This window comes from Aythya ferina (genome assembly GCF_964211825.1).
Source record: "Aythya ferina genome assembly, chromosome: 16".
Taxonomy (NCBI): Eukaryota; Metazoa; Chordata; class Aves; order Anseriformes; family Anatidae; genus Aythya; species Aythya ferina.
In genome coordinates, this window is record NC_140315.1 from 4830851 (window position 1) to 4847623 (window position 16773).

The following is a 16773-nucleotide window of genomic DNA, read 5'->3' on the forward strand; positions in this document are numbered from 1 at the left end:
GCTCATTTTATTAGGGAATTAACAATTTTTTTGTGGTTGTTGGAAAATGGCAATATTGCCAGTGTACAGATCCTTGTGTTGTTCCTCTGGCTTTTGATAACCTAAGGCTCCCTGACAAAGTTGGTCGTTTTCCCAGCACATCCTGGGCTGGAACCTGCTCTGCTTGACAGTGACAACATGGTCTGGGGAAAATGAGAAAGATGCAGTCTGAAAGGTGGTTCCCTTCATTCAGCCAAACTTTACATCTTAAATATCAGTCTTTTTCCTACGGTATTGTCTTAACTTTTTCTTTAACCAGTCATGCTATTTTAGGACAGCTTTATCTTGAGTTATGGGCACCTATTTCACCTGGCTTTTAAATGGAGTGTATTTTTAACAATTTAAAGAGAGCTTGTAGGCATCTTGCTTTTTGGACTGTCCATTTTAGGGTTTCCAGTTTACCTAATTAGCTGATTTTTTATGTAGTCCCTTTTCTAGAAATTAAGTACCTGAATGCTGGACTTACGTTGTCTCCTATTATTGATATTTGTCCATAATTTACAACTCTCATGAGAATTTCCACTCCTGATGTGTTGCAAGAGTTTCTTTTCATTGAAAACAGAAGTTTCCAGTCACACTTAAGTCCATTTGATTCACTGAGATGGTTAGGCAAATATTAACAACCTCTGTAAACAAGAACAAGCCACACAGGAGAAACTCCTCCTTAACCCCCTCCCTGAAGAACCATTTGGAACAAATGGCTGTGTGCGTAATACACTTTTTCCTAATTAGCATCTGTGGCAATAAACCACTTGGGTACATTTGATAGGCTTTTATCTTAAGATTAAATTTACATTTGCTGCTAGGTACCTCCGACATCTTCATTCTTGTTTTAGATCTGTCATAACATGATTATTGTGTGATCACTACTGACAGCAGAACAGTCTCTATTTGTATAAGGCTCAAGCTTATCTCCAGGCATGGGCTCTGCAGCCACGCCAAGTGAAAAATTTTTCTGTGACTTGGCCTCTTAGGTTTCAAAAATTATTCTCGTTAGAGTGGCAGGCAGGTTTTTTCGTAGCCTTATAAGAACTCCAAGACAAAAGCTGTAACAAAACCAAAACCAACCAAATAACCAAAAAAAAAATACAAGCAAATAATTGATAAATTATTTTTAGTGAGTGTCTGTCTGAAGAAATTGCAATTTAAATATATATTTAAAAAAAAGAAAAAAAGAAAAAAGGGTAGTCAAACTTCACAAGACATACTGAGGCCCAGATTTTAATGACTTTTCCAAAGTTTTGAAGAACTGGATGTAGAACAGATCCTTTCCTTAGTCCGGTACTCTAACCACAAAACTGTTTTTTCTTACCACAAAGAGCTAAGTGTTTTCACAAGTAAGTTTTCCAGGGCAGATTAACAACCAGTGTTATAAATTGTTACAGCTCTTATAAATCAGTCCATCTATTACTGATTATACCAGCTGAAGATCTGCCACAGGCCTCTCCAGTAGCTGGTTCAGAACTGATCTTGGCTTATCTCCCTGAGAAGTAAAAAAATATATATCAAATGAAGGTGATTTAATAAACATTAGAAAAAGAAGATAACAGAATTTCAAGTTCCAGTTTCCATGGAAAATTCCATAATTTTCAAATTTCATATGTCATAATTTTCACTTATTGGAAATGAACAAATTTTCCCAGCTCATGCTAGGAACTGTTGACTAAATTAGAGCAGTCTTTCATCTACTTCAGTTACAGCGTTTTCACCATTCAGTTCCTTCCCAGCTGCCTCAGTGAAAAGTGCAAAAAAAGATGAAAAATATCATACCACTGCAAAGTTACCTCTCACAGACATCGCTTTCAGAGATCAGAAACAGAAAAAGGAAACTGCAATAGGAAGGTGAACTGACCGCTACAAATCCAACAGCAATCTAATTCGGTTCACCACAGGGGCCTTTGGGATTTTCATACCTTATGTACTTAATCAGATTTGAGATAATGTCCATTCATTAAGGAAACCATTTTTATTTCCCCAGGTTAGTAGCTTTCTTTCTCCAAACAGCTTTGCACTCCACTCTCTCTACAACAAAAGCCTGATAAGTGTTCAAGTCAAAACCACACAACAGAAAAATGCTGAAGTGAAACTGGAAACCTTTTACCCACTCTGAGTTGAGATTTGTTTGCTTCTAACACCCAAGGGGAGTGAGGAAAAGTGTTCCAGTCACATGGCTGAAGTTGTATCGGGGCAGTTGTCAGCATGACAAAACCACGCTGAAGGAAATTGCATGATGTGGTCTACTATGAATCAAGTCCTTTTCAGACCAACAAAAACTACAGAAATCACACTCTGTTACTTCAGGGTTTCTTTATAATTGCAGGGTTTCCAGCAGACACAAGGGTTTTTGGGTAGACAAAATATTTCCATGTATGTGAGAGCAATAAATTAATCAGGTATAATTTATCACCTCTTGATACCAAGCTTAACATAGCATTCTTAGCATGTTCATGTGTATAACGTGTTTAATGCTTACAGTGTAGCCACCAAAGGTTATTACAGATATGGGGATTACTAGGAATTACATTAGAGATTCAAACTGTTGACTAGCACTACAAATGTAACAGCAAAATATATATATATATATATAGTTAATTTAAAGGAAGATTAAAATATTCTATTTAGTCAAACTTAAATAGATGCTACCTCCAGGAACCACTATAAATTCCCTCTAATGTCTATAATTACACTTATTTTTAGACGATATTCTTAACCTGGGTTATTTCAGTGCTACACATCACAAACTTGTCTCAGAAACCATTCAGTGGGCAAAATGAAGGATGAGAAGCTGAGTGCAGGATGATGAGCTACAGGGTGGGAATGGAAACAAATGGCTAAAGGCAGAGCAACCTCTTCATTGGCTTTGCTTCCAGAGCACATATCATGAAACTCTGCTTCAGACAGATTTTACAGAAGAAATTGTGTCTGGGAATGGTGAAGTGTAGGGATTAGTAATGGGAAAAAGATAGGTCTAGTAGGTCTAGAGCCAAAATTTCAAAAGAGACAAAACTCAGCTGGAGAGAGTTAAACTAAGGAGAGTGGGGGGGGAAAAAAAAAAAAAAAAAAAAGGTTAAGCTTAGAGCAGACTCTCTTCGAGAGCCTCAGATGGAATCCAAGATTACACTGCTCCTGTACTGGAAAATAGCTGATGGGTTCTGGTAAAGGCTTCATCCTCGTTCCCATCTGTGGGTTCAGTTCAGTTACCCTGTTATTCTCTGCAGTGGTGCTACTGGCTGAAATATTGCTGATGAAACAGTGATGTTGATCTGATGTTACATGGCAGAAGGTCTGGGGCTGTTTCAATTTATATTCTGAAGCCTTTGCCAGAATTCGTACATGCATGCTCTTGCCTACATAATCTTAATTCGGTTCCTTACATGATAGTCTATAGTCATTTGCTGAGAAACGGTATTATGACTTTGCTGCTGAAGTTGTGAATGGGTCAGTGAACCGTGAGGAAAGGTAGACAGAGCTCCTAGGTAAGGCTATTAAATGTGGCCTTGGAGAACTGGGCTCTCCCCTCCCCTGCCAGACTGCCCCTGGGGCACAGGAGTAAGCCATTTAATTGGAGTGCTCCTCTGGAAACTGTGGTTGGCATACAAATCTTCGGGTAGGTAAGGACCCACAGCAGAATTTAGTAGACACTGTTTTTAGGCATATAAAATGCTGCCTAATCAAATGATCCTGGAAAATCATGGTGTGTGCATCTCATGTGAGGCAGTCAAAGTCAGTAGCTTTGAAGTCTCTCTGATCCTCTGCACACTCTGCAGCTATGTAAGGTGGACACACCAGCCCCACACTACTCAGGGCTTTTTTGGAGGAGGTACTGGAGTGATAAGCACTACAGGAAAGCTTCTGAATACATTAAGACTTCTACCTTTATAGATCACTGGAGAAAAATGTGTGTGATCACGCAATTAAAGACTGCATCTTAATGCATATGCACAAGGAACCAAATGATGGTTGCATAGGCAACCATAATTCTGGTATTTCCTAGGTTTTCAGTGCTTGCCTTTAAAATCTTAATAATGTGCTCTTAATATAGTGGCTTTCTGGTATATAACATGTAATTATCTGAAACTATGTATGTGATGCTTTCTGTGTATCTGGAGAACATTTTGTTTTTGTGCTTTAAAAGGATCCTGAAGAATAATCATTATTTAACTAAAACATCTTTGGCTTTCTTTTTGCTTTGCTTTTTTTGTGGAAGCCACAAACAGATTTTCACATACCAGATGAATAATGTGTAGGAAGAGTGAGAAAGGAAGGGAATTGACTTTTTTTTTTTTTTTTTTTTTTTTAAGTATGTGAATTTAATTTCACCAGACATTTATTTCAATTGTAATGCACGTCCAAATTTATAAAATAGGATCTCCTTCTGAGTGCTTCAATATGTTTTATCATATCCTATTGAAAAAGTTCACGTTTTACAAAACACATTTTTTTCAACTGATTTTTCAGTTGTGATGTATATTTATTTCCAACTGAAATTGAATTGAAAATGAATATACATCAACATCTTCAGTACTAGATAGCATAAAAACATTCTGCATCTTCAGAGTATGAAGCAAAATGCAATCATAGACATGGTGGGCAACTGTTACATTACCTGATCAGATTTAAATGGCTCATAGAAATAAAATTACCTTGAACTGCTGGATTTTTCATAAAAACTATTTTTCCCGTCAGTGCTGGGGAAAAAGGATCAGCTATCCAACACAGCTAAACAAAAAGCATTGCAATAGTTGCAGTGGGAAAAATCCTCCATTCCCTGCTGCCCCAGGTTCTCTGCAACATAACTGTAGACATAAATCCCTCTCCTTATTGAAAAAGTGTATATTTCAATATTGAAACCAAGCAAGTGTAATAGACAGTTATGTAATTAATCTGCCAGCACCATCAACGTTTCCTAGTTTTGGAGGAATACATTCATGGTTATGAAATGTATGATTATTTTTCAGACCACAAACTATGAAAAAACAATCCCACTTTATCAGCTAGAAGCAATCCGATGGAATTTTCTCCTGTATTCCTACTGATCACAGAGACAACACGTTCTTGATATTGTATCACAAGCAAAATATCATAGGAATCCTAATTCCTTCATGTTAAAACATAGCTGCATACCCTCAATATAGAATTTCAGAAATGCTAAGAAAAAAAAATGCCCAAAGCTGGAGCAGATTATGTCCACCCACATCAGTTAAAAATCAAAGTAAATATGATATATCAGTTTAACAAAATAAGACATCAGTAGCAGAAAGTAGGTATTTATCCGTTTTTTGTTTTTTTTTACTCATTTCTTCTATTCCTTGTTACTTACCTCTGAGGGCTGCTGCTTGCTTGGAGCACACAGAAGGCAGCAGCTCAGTCCAAGGAAGAAATCAGTTATTTCCTTTCACCCTCTGTTCTGCCTTGAAACTCCTTCACTTTTTTTCTTTTCAAGTTGCATAGGAATACAAGGATGGACCCTTTGGGCTCTATCCAGGTCTGTTTATATTATGTAAAACAGATGAATACATTTCCTATTTTAACCAAGAAAATCATCCCTTCACTGACAGGCACCCGGATCATTAATAGTATACTGTATGCAACTGTGAAAACCCACGTAATGCTCAGAATTGGGCTCGGTTTTCTAAATGAAGAACCAGATGAAAATCTGCAAACCAACTTGTCTTTGTCACAGAAGTTTCTCTTCTTTTTATTCTGTAGAAGAAGCTGGAATTCGCTGTTTAACCAATGTAAGTTTTTCACTGGAAATGCTGGAGGAGACCTCTAGACTCTATTTACCACCAGAACCAAACACATTGGAGAGTTTTGGTCTTTTAAGTGCCTCTAACCCCACTAACTTTCGGTCGGCTCCCACACCAAACCTGTGATTCCTTTCTCCCAAGGCAATTTTGTGATACAGCAATGTCAGCAAACTGCTTCAGCAGTGTTTGAAAAGATTCCAGCTTAAATTACAGTAGTGAAAGCCTGCTCTGGGCTTTACCCTTACTATTTTTTTCTAGACTATTTAAATTTCATATTATTCCCCACCCAGTCTTAACCATGCTTCCCAGAACGCAGGAAAACAGTCTTTCCTTCCTGCAATCCTAAATGCCTTCATTAGGGAGACTTAACATTGAAGTGTTTTGGAAAGGCAGATGCTCTAGATTTAAAAGAAACAAGAAGAGATGACTCTCAGTGAACAGCTGCATTGCTCTCAGCTTGAAGCGAGCTGTATCTCAGAACAGTTTTGTACATTATTTTGTCACTGGGAACATATTATTACCATCTAAATTTAAAAACACGGGCTTTCTTACATGAAGGCAAAAGCAGACTTAAAACCACAATGACTGTTCTGTTCAAGTATCCTCTGCTGATGATACAGAAAACACCAAGGTGAAAAACAGTGCTTGTTTTAGGTGGACTTTGCTTGCAAGGTGTCTGTACAAAACTGGCCAAAACCACAGGCACAGGAATTCTTCCACACTTTCAAATAAGGCAGTATTTAGAGTTCTCTACTGAAATCTCATTCTGCGGCTGCTTCAGCTCTTTGTTGACTGCTCAGGAGTATCTTGTCCCTACTAACAAGCACTATTATGTTACATCTTAAGAGATGGATGGACATTAAACCTATGTTCCCAAGTTATCATTTTTCAGTTTTAGAGGAGAATACCTCTCAAATAAACTGAGCAGTAACTGCTTCCATAGATTTTAGGTCAAGAAATTCTTGAAATACTGTTCTGGCAAACAGGCCCACCTCTGAGCACTAGGCATACCTCTTGCTCTTAAAATGGCTAGCGAATTTCCAAAATCCTGGGAGAAAATCTAAACAAAATTTCAGAAAATTCTTACAAATTTAAACTAAATCAGACCTTTTTGCCCCATTAAATGCAAATTAACTTTTTTTTTTTTTTTTTCCTCTTATTTAGTTTTCCTATGTATCTTCTACAAGTGTTTACATTGATTTTCCATAATACTTCAAGCAGTCAGTGACTGACTGATACATTTCAACTCAGGTACATTGCCTATTCTAAAAAAGTGTACTAATAGTATGGATAATGTAAGATTGCTTTATTTTAATTCAATAAACGTGTAAAATGGAGACAGACTTTCAGTCATAAACAAGCATGCTACTCTCTGAGGGATACTATAAAGAAAAACTTGAATGAAATACTATTTCAATAACTGTTAACATCACTTGCAGTCTTTTAATTAATGCCAATAGCACAGCTTAGGTCAACGTTTTTGTGTATATATATATATATATATACAATAAATATACATAAATGTTCTCGCTAAGGAATTTGCTGAATGTAATTTTTGCATTTCAGATGTTTCTGATTCTCTTTAACAAGGGAGCCAGCATAGAAATATGGAAGGTAGACTTTTAGTTAAGTCTGGATTTCCTGATTATTTTTTATGTTATTATGTCTGTAAAGTGAGAAGAGATTAAAGATCTTAGAGAAGGAAATGCAATGACAAGTTGAAAACAAAAATCTCTCTTTTTTTATATTTAGTAGAAGTTTGCCTAGTGAGCATTATCCTGACCCATCAATCAGCATCTGGCCATTAATCTAATTGTTATTCAGCAAGTACTCCCTATAATAATCTCACAGGCATGTGCTCCAAGACTAGTGATTTTTGTATGCTGTGTCATAAGAGAAAGAAGGATGTTGAGTCATCTCACAGGACTCTTCACCTTATGACTGGCAAGACTAGCCTTTCCCTGTATGACTACTGAATATAAAATTGGGTGGGTAAATAAGGCTGCAATCAAGAATACTGGACAGCTGGGTAAAGTGGGGAAAAGTGAAAGATAAAGTAGAAGGAAAAGGACAAATATACCTTAAAGTGAATTAAAGAAAAAAAAAAAAAGACAAAGAAGACAATGACTTCAATCTGTGTACAGCTTCATTCTTTTTACTTGCTGCAGTTCTGGAAAGAAGTTATGACAACCAAAGACCTCACTTTCAAATATAAATAATAAATATTAAGCAGAATTAAACTAAAGAATCTGACCCAACAAACTTCCCAAACATATGCTCAAATTTAAGTACATAGTCTTAGTAAAGTTAATAGGATTCATCTGTCAGTGAGATGCCTTATGGGCAAACATGCTTTGCTTCTTTGAGTTTTAAATCCACATTTGCTAAGCATATGAGTACTTGAAATTTAGGAAGACAAGTTTGAAAATCTAGCAGAAGATTCTGAAATATTTTGTTGAAAAATAAAATGGAGACCTTTCCTGTTTTGGAAGTTTATACAAATTGTTACTCCTTATGTCAAAAGAACTGGTAGTTAACCAATGGAGGAACTGTGTTCTGGCCACATGTATTTCTGGTGGGTTTTTGAAGCAAACTGCAGAGAACAGTGCAAGTTGAATTTTTTGGTACAGGACTATGCTAGCAAATGAATCAACATGCTGAGAAGGTTGGTGTCTTATATTCTTGCTTATGAAAAAGCTTAGAATGGATTAAATTCAGATTCAGGTTTTCCATTACCATGAAAAATTTAGAAGTTTTCCTCCTTAACAGGACACAGACTTCAATTTTACCTTTTTCCATGAGACTCAGAACTCCAGGTACTGGAGAACTAAGATTTTGTTCAGCTATCTTTAGTAAGCGTACTTCAGGTATGTGGATTTTGTGAAGCATCCTAAATGTTTCATGTGATGTTGTGTGGATATAATATTCTACATTTCTGCTGTCAGTGTATTTCTGTGTTAGAAGACATTAGTTTATTTATGAGTACATTGTAGATCACAGAATCACAGAATTTCTAGGTTGGAAGAGACCTCAAGATCTTCAATTACAACTAGAAAATAAGGTATTCTTTGCTGGCACCAAATGGTGAGCCCTTTTATTGAAGCTGGGTAACATTCCATTTTCTACTGTTTCACTGTGCAGTTTGTTTAAGTATCTTTCAATTAAAAAGAGGTTGAATTGCCAAATATACCATTTGCTACATGACTGCAACAGTTGACATAGCATATGACATGGCATACAAAACCCTATGTGGATACCAGAAAGCTTGTTTCCCCATTTTGGCAGGGATGGGTAAGGACAAATTGGCTCTTGAAAATCCAGGGTGCTTTACTTCTGACTCCAGTTTTTCAAGGGAAAAAAAAAAAAAAAAAGAAAGAAAGAAACTGAAAATGTGACTGTATATCAGAATGCTGTGTACTAATTTTAGAACTCTTCAAAATAGAATCAGTAGTCACTTGGAAACACTGAAGAAAAATTGGCAATTGAGGAATCCCTGTTAAGCAGGTTTTAATGAAATAAAGACAATAACTTATTTGGTATTTCTTAAATACTCATAAATTGTGTATGGATTAAAATTTGAGACTTTCTTCTATCGGAGGAATTTCTTCTGTCTTCCTTCCTTGCAGTCAAAGACTGGAAACAATTACTCCTTAAATCAGAAACTCTGATTCTAAAGTCTTTTTCATTTGAATACACTTGACTTGCTTGGAGTACCTTGTTACTATTTCAATAATTAACATTTGTAGCCTAGTCTGTTTTGGAAATAATGTTGCAGCCAGTAAAAATAAATTAAAAAGTAAAAAAAAAAATAAAATAAAAAAATAAATAAATAAAAAGAGAGAGAGAGAGATCAGATATTCCAGTATATTCCTGGAAGCATCTTTTAAATGTCCTAAACAGTATTTTCAAAAGCTATACTATCTCCATGTCTCTTGATTAGCCTTAATTAGGATATTTTTGTTTATTTAAATGTGGTAATAATTTCCTTTTGCTTTCACAACAAGGCCTTTTGTCATTTTTTATTTTTATCATCTGTCACAAAAATTTGTTGTATGTGTAAGCAATTTAATGGTTCACTGAATGGTTGTTATGCAACTGGATTGTATAAAATCCTGTCCAAGCCTAGAATTACTGCAAAGGGGAAAGAGAGAATTGGTGAAAGACTGAAAATTTACATACATGTTCTGTTTGCATGTATATCTTATATATGTTGCATTGCATTGCTACTCTTTTTGTTAACCCTGTGAGTGGTTGTAAGGGGGAAGAGAAGATTAGTTACCTTTTGTTTAGGGGACAGAAATAGAGAGCTGCTGCCTACTCCCAGCACAGTCAAGACTCTAGAGTCATAATTTAGCCAACAGGGAATATATAGTAGCAAATCTGTTTTACATAGGTCTGAAATGATTACTTCAACAGTATACCATTGCTAGCTCCATTTCATGGTTAGTTTTTCAAACAGAAGCCACTCAGTGTAATGCTATTTAAATCAAATCTACTATTTAAATCAAAAAGGCTGGTCTTAACTGCATAGGTGAAGAATGATAAATCCAGTATTCCAGTTGCAATAATGTCACAGTTCAAAGTCAATCAATACTCAACTCAAAGTATCAATACTCATTATAATCCTATGAATGAATGATGGGAAATATCAATTTTTAAAGCTGTTACTGATACAGCTTGTTAGCTACCATGAAAGTACATAAAAGAACCCAAAGTTAGATGCACAAAAGCTACCTGTAGGGGAAGAAGCATATGACCTTGCAATTAAGGATTTTTTCATCAGTTAAACACTTTATATAGGGGCTGAATTAATGCTTTATCACAATAACTTTAATTCTGGCATTTCCTAACTTGATTTTAAAACCAAACTAAATTACTATCCTACGTTTGAGGACCAGGGTGCAATCAATGGAAAGGGAAGGTTCCACTGGCATTATTCACTCACATCTCTAAATCATACTTATTTCTGTTGACCATTATTGTGATTACCTACACAGCAAAGTATTATTACTCTGTGAATGAAATATGGATAATGATTCTAAGTTGGTCATAGATAAGTAGTACTTCAAAAGATGTAAAAGACATAACACTGCATTTCTTAATTTACTGTCACTGATTTTCACAGGAATAAGAGCTTAACTTAAGGTATTTGACAGAAAAAAAAATTAATGTAATCATGCTGTACACTTGTTGTTTCTGCAGTCACAATATAACTTCATAATTCAACTTATTTTCTAACCATAGCATCCCTTAAGAAACTAGAAACATGATTGTCTTGCAAAGAACCTTTGGATTGGACTAAATAATCTCCTGAAATCCCTTTCAACCTGGATCATCCTAAGATTTTTACAGATAAAATAGATGTCCATATCCATCAATTATTCCACATTCATAACTATTTCCTATATTTTTAACCTATATTTTTACAGATTTCCAAATGTATGTTTTTAACATTCAGGCAGAAACACTGAAGCACAATAAAAAATTCCACTTGACCACAGCTGGAAAGAGTTAGAAGCCTATAAATTACCCACTCTTTTAGACTGCTACATTAACTTTTGTAAAACAAGAAATAGTAAGCCATGTTCATTTTGTCTCGGTACAAGAAATGCAACCAGCAGAAATGGAACAATTGTTTGTAACCAACAGCTGGTATTGATTAACTTCTTGGGATGACATTTTTATTTGCAACTGAAATTGCAAGTTTGACCTCCAAATAAAATTTTCAGGGAAGCTTTACAGATGTTACATAGCATCGTATTGAATATGGTTTTCTTTTTCATCAGTTAAAATAAGATCCTTGTAACTTCTAACATTCATCACCACAGAGATAACTTGAAAAATGGATGACCAATCTTTCACCAGCCAATACAAATGATAGTGAAAAGAGTGATCTCACAAAGAAGCATTCCTGCTTTTCAACAATCCCTTTTCACATTGTATGAGCTTTACTTCACAATCTGTGTTGCATTTTCATTTAAAATTGTGGTGATTTCTAAAGAGAATAATCAATGAGAACACAGCATACTGTGTGAAAATGGTTTTTGTTTGTAGTCAGTTCGGAAAACATGGACTTCAGCCCTCCATATATGTGATAAATCATTATACAACTGATTACTGCCATACGGTACATTGCAAGGCCCACAGCTTTGAAAGCATATTTTCATTGCTCAGATGACTAAAACTGGCTAATATTTTTATGCATGTACATAGATCCAAATCAGCATGTCATGAATTGTTGAATTTTTGTTCTGCAACGCTTTCATGGACTCCTGTTTTGTGTCTCTTTTGATTAGCCTCCTTAAAAATCACTAAAGAATTTAAGACAGGCTCTACATTAATCAGACACTAAGACTAAGATATACCAACATGATATATATCTTCATAAGCATACATTTATCTTTATCAATCAGCACTAGAAATACCAGTGATTTATCAGAGAGTGTACCAGAGAGCGTTCCACTATTCAGCACCAAGGTCAGCTCAGGGCTACACACAACCTATAGAAAAGGACCTTGCTTCATTAAAAAGTCAAAACTCTCATAAAAAATATAGAGCAATATTACATTAGTAAAACACTTTATGGAAATAAGCAAACGTGATAGAGATTTTACAAAAAATAAAATAAAATAAAATTGTATTTATCAACTGTATTCTTTATGGAACATTCTATGGGGAATATAATGCAAATGGGTGGATGTGAGGTAAATTTTGTAACATTCTTTGCTCTTAGTAATGCATAATGCATTTTAATTGCAGGTGGTGCACAATGCACCACCTCTGTGTGGTGGAAGAAAAGACAGAACTGTGAACTGTACATGCATCTATTTTTCTTTGAATTGTCTACGTACAAAATATGGGCTAAATTGTGCCTTTAGGCACAGTGTTGAACAAAGATCATAAATTGCACAATCTCAGAAGATGTGATATTCTAGCACAACTCCCTCTTTGCTTCATGATAGGGCAGTCACAAATTACTTTTTCAGAAGCAGTCCACAGCATGTCTGCAATGTCTCAGATGCACTCACTAATCAGGGCATTGCATTGTTACAACAAAGGCCTATTTCTCTTTCCACTTTTCCTCGTCTACTCCTGCACTTCTTCTTCCACTCTTCCATAGAAGGATGCCATAGGGAACAGATTGTGTCTATGATCCCTCATATGCAGGCTGAGATAGATGTACATTTCCACTCCCTTAAATAGATGTATGTAGTATTTCACAAACGTAGGGATTTATTTAGTGTAGATTTGGCTCATTTACATTTCCTTTGAGTGTGGACTTGCAACATGGAGATGCATTTGGTTTATTACACTGATATGAATGTGTTCCTCACCTAAAATTGATCTAGATGCATGTGAGATGAGAACTCAGACAGCCTATGTATCTACATACAAAAAGGCAAATGTGGTCCTACTGGAGTTATTACATATCAAGCCAAAGAGTGCTTTTATTTTTAAATAACTATTTGTCCTAGGTTCTGAACATGACTTTGGCAATTCACCAGTGACAACAAAGCTGCACTAATAGTATAAACTTCTGAAACTTCAAAGTGGTTGTACAGGTTGTTGTGTTGTGGTGGTAGACAATACTGGTACATAGTCCGAAAAATCAAAATTGTAGTAGGGTTAAAAAATGTTCCAAAGGCAGGAAGTTTGGAATATGAAATAGAACTAGAGAGAATATGACAACAATGCATATGGGAAATCCCAAAAGAAAAAGTCAAGCACATTTACTTAAATAACCGGTCTGATACAGTACTACGCACAAAGATATTTCAGTCTAGAATTTGTCCTTTAAGTGAATTTAATGGCTTGTTTGTATGGCAGTGCTTACAAAAACTAATCCAAATTATCTAATGGTGTGCGCTTGGAGTACCTTAATTAAACAACACTGAATTTGCATGAATACTCTCAGAATTAAAGTAGTTTAGGTTCATTTATTTTGGAAAAGAGCAAAGCTAAATTAACTCAAGCTCACTTTAATTCTGGACATGAAAGTCCACGTAGATGCTACAAAAGTTTAATTAATCCTCTTTACTTTTCCATGTAGTGAAACTACATGGATTTTCATAGTCCATATTTATGTAAACAAGCTCTAAACACACACTTATGACATTTCAAGACTGCTTTATTTTCTATTACACTCCATATGGGTTAATTTAACAGTCACTGGAAGGAGCCAAGTATTAGCTGATCGTTCTTAACTGAGACCATATTTTTTTTTCCATCACTGCCTGTAAAAGACAAATTTTTACACATTCTCTGAATTATAGCCCTTAGTGTATCCCCATAAGCCTTACAGTCTACTGATAATGAACAAAAGAAGCTATATGTGATTCTTTAGAAAAAACATATTCAATTAAATCCCAAGTCTAAAAATGATATTGTTAAGGATGTTCCTTTGCAAAATAACTTATAGCATTCAAATTGGATTTTCTAAATAACATGCTAAAACCACAATTTGAAACTATTTTTGGATTGTGTCCCAGTGCAAATCAATCTTATGGATTCTGAAACTGCTAAGACAGATCTTGAAATGGTAATTAATTTGATATCGTGATTTTGATGTCAAAGAAGATACTCAGATTTATAGCTGCTAAAGGCTCTAACCCAACCATTATAACCAATATTTTTTTTTTTTTAACTTTCACTGTTTCCAGACTTGTTGGGTCCCCTCATTAGTTTAAATTTTTAAAATGTTCTCCTGTTCATGGGGTGAGAAACTCTATCTTTGGCTGCAACTCTGTTCAAATCACAGCTTGTTAGGCATGGTTCATGTTAACTGTGATTTCAGTTGGCAGGGCACTAGATTAGCTGTTGATATCAAGCCAACATTTAATTTTGGGGTTTTTTTTTGAGTCATCTGTTGCCAGTTCCCATGACAACTGATCTTCTAGCCTTCAGATTTACTAGAGAGAACCATTAAAATGTCCAGGAGTACATATAGGGATTCTTTGAAGTAGATGGAAGTTCAACTGTTTCTTCAATGGGAACTAAAAGACCTTTTCAGCTTTGCCTTCAGCAACACATGATTTCTGTTCGTGAAAACACGCCTTTCCACTCCATCCGCAGAATAAAGGTCTTTATGTACAAGATCATGCAATGCAAAGGATAGGCAAAAATATTTTTACATTCTCTCTTGCATATCAGTAATAATGTCAGCAAATGACTTTTCAGGTACAGATTCCTCTGGTCTTTGTTACAGTCCCTGTACATTTTCATTTAGTGTTTCACAAATGTGTGACATAGGTAAAAGAAATATTGCAGGAAGACAACATTCGTGTACTAAGTCAATGCAGAAGTTGCAACAGAGAAGATCACTCAGAATGCTATAGAAACTTCTTGAAGCAAACATACCTTTTGCTAACAATAGTCAGTATATATAAAATATGTACTACCCATATACCCACAGGGTACAAAGGCTTAATAAAAAATAAATATCACATTGGATCTCGAGAAGTTCTTATAGAAGAATGCTAATATGCAGCAGTTATTTCTTAGACTATCTCCTGTTGAGTTTCACAGACTGAACTGGAATGGTTTCAAAAGTCTAAATTCCACATTCCCCTTATATACTGGATACCAAACCTTGCAAAACACTAGGCATCCCCAAATCCCTTTGAAATAAATGGAATCATAAATGTAGTGGAAAAAGGTGCATAGCTGTTTGAAGTAATGGTAGAGACTTCAGGGAAAAAAAAAAAAAATAATCAGACCATCCTTTTACCTCTTCATTAGGCAAACATTTGCCTCTCATATATGGGAAGAAAATAAGCAGCTAGAGAACTTTGTCATTTGATTTGGGTATTGTCCACTGCCCAGAAGTTTGTACTAACAAGCATTAGTTTCAGGAGGATGTTTTATTATCCCAGACCTCTGCAAAAACTGCAGCAGGCACTGTGATGCTTGCAAACTCACAGTACTCAGGACTGTGATCTAGAGAATCAATGACCTTCTGCAAATGCAATCGGCTAGTGGTTCTCCTGCACCCCATTCACTTTATGTTTCATTATACATATTTGGATGACTTTTCCAGGCTGGTTCTACAACAGCAAATCCAGATTGTGTTCCTAAATGTGAGGGTGCACAGGCCTATCATCTAGCTTCAAACGGAGAATAAGGCAATTACTCTGACAAAAAGCTACCTTGCTTCTCTTCTCCTCCTCTGCCCAGTATAAGCAGTTAAAACAGATTTTAAAGATAATGGGGGTGTATGTGGGAGAAAGTGAAAGATAAGAAAAGAGAATGCACCAGTTCCTCAGCTTAAGTTAACTATCCCTATTCCACTGAGGACAGCCATTTTCCACCAGCTGAAAATCTAGCCCATTAGAAATCAAATCCCAGGTGGCCAAGTATGTTTGGTTACCAGGTGGCTGGCTTTTTCTTACAGCAACTCTCCCCTATTTGAGTAAAGCCACCCTTCACACTAGACTGTTGTGACTGGTAAAAACTGGTGTAAACTAATGACAAAACAAAGCACTGCAGCTGCGTGGTATGGTTGCCATCTTTCAGTACTACAATGGAGATTAAACAACTGCATACATTAACTCCAGCAGTTTTCGCTGTACCAGCTCAGACTGTGAATTCAGGCTGTGTCTGATTGTTTTACAATGCAGTTGGCTCATGAATGTCATTGATGCAGATGCTGGCATACATTCAAAATGCTTTGTTTCATGTTTTGCTTTTATCTTTAAATATATTTGAGCAGTTTTTTCACCCTCTTAAAACAACTCACATAATAGGTAGAGCTAAAAATGATCTAATAGCTTCAGTGCCTCAGAGCTACTGCCATGCATGAAATTCAGACCGTGACTATAAAAAGGAGAGCTTTCTCTCTAATTCTCATTTTTAGCTAGTTGTCTCTGTGCTTTTTGAGAAAGACAGAACTTGTTCATGTTTCAAGTCAACGTCAGTTAAATAAAATACAGTCTGATGGTTTGCAGAAAGATCATCTGGGGAACTTGAGGCAAAACTCTAGTTTTTT

The 16773-nt window shown here is 35.7% G+C and overlaps 1 protein-coding gene and 1 long non-coding RNA gene across 4 annotated transcripts in view; one reads left to right on the top strand and one right to left on the bottom strand.

Annotated features, from left to right (window-relative positions):
• PHACTR3 (phosphatase and actin regulator 3) overlaps positions 1-16773 on the bottom strand; it is a 105808-nt gene that overhangs the window by 69938 nt on the left and 19097 nt on the right. The window contains exon 1 of one of the 3 annotated variants that reach the window (XM_084537882.1): positions 5360-5503. The exons of the other annotated variants lie outside the window; for them this stretch is intronic. The gene's annotated coding sequence lies outside the window, so the exon portion shown is untranslated. Of the gene's footprint in view, positions 1-5359; positions 5504-16773 lie in introns of those variants that run through there. 3 annotated transcript variants of the gene reach the window in all.
• LOC311445600 overlaps positions 1-16773 on the top strand; it is a 245444-nt gene that overhangs the window by 58308 nt on the left and 170363 nt on the right. The window lies entirely within an intron of this gene.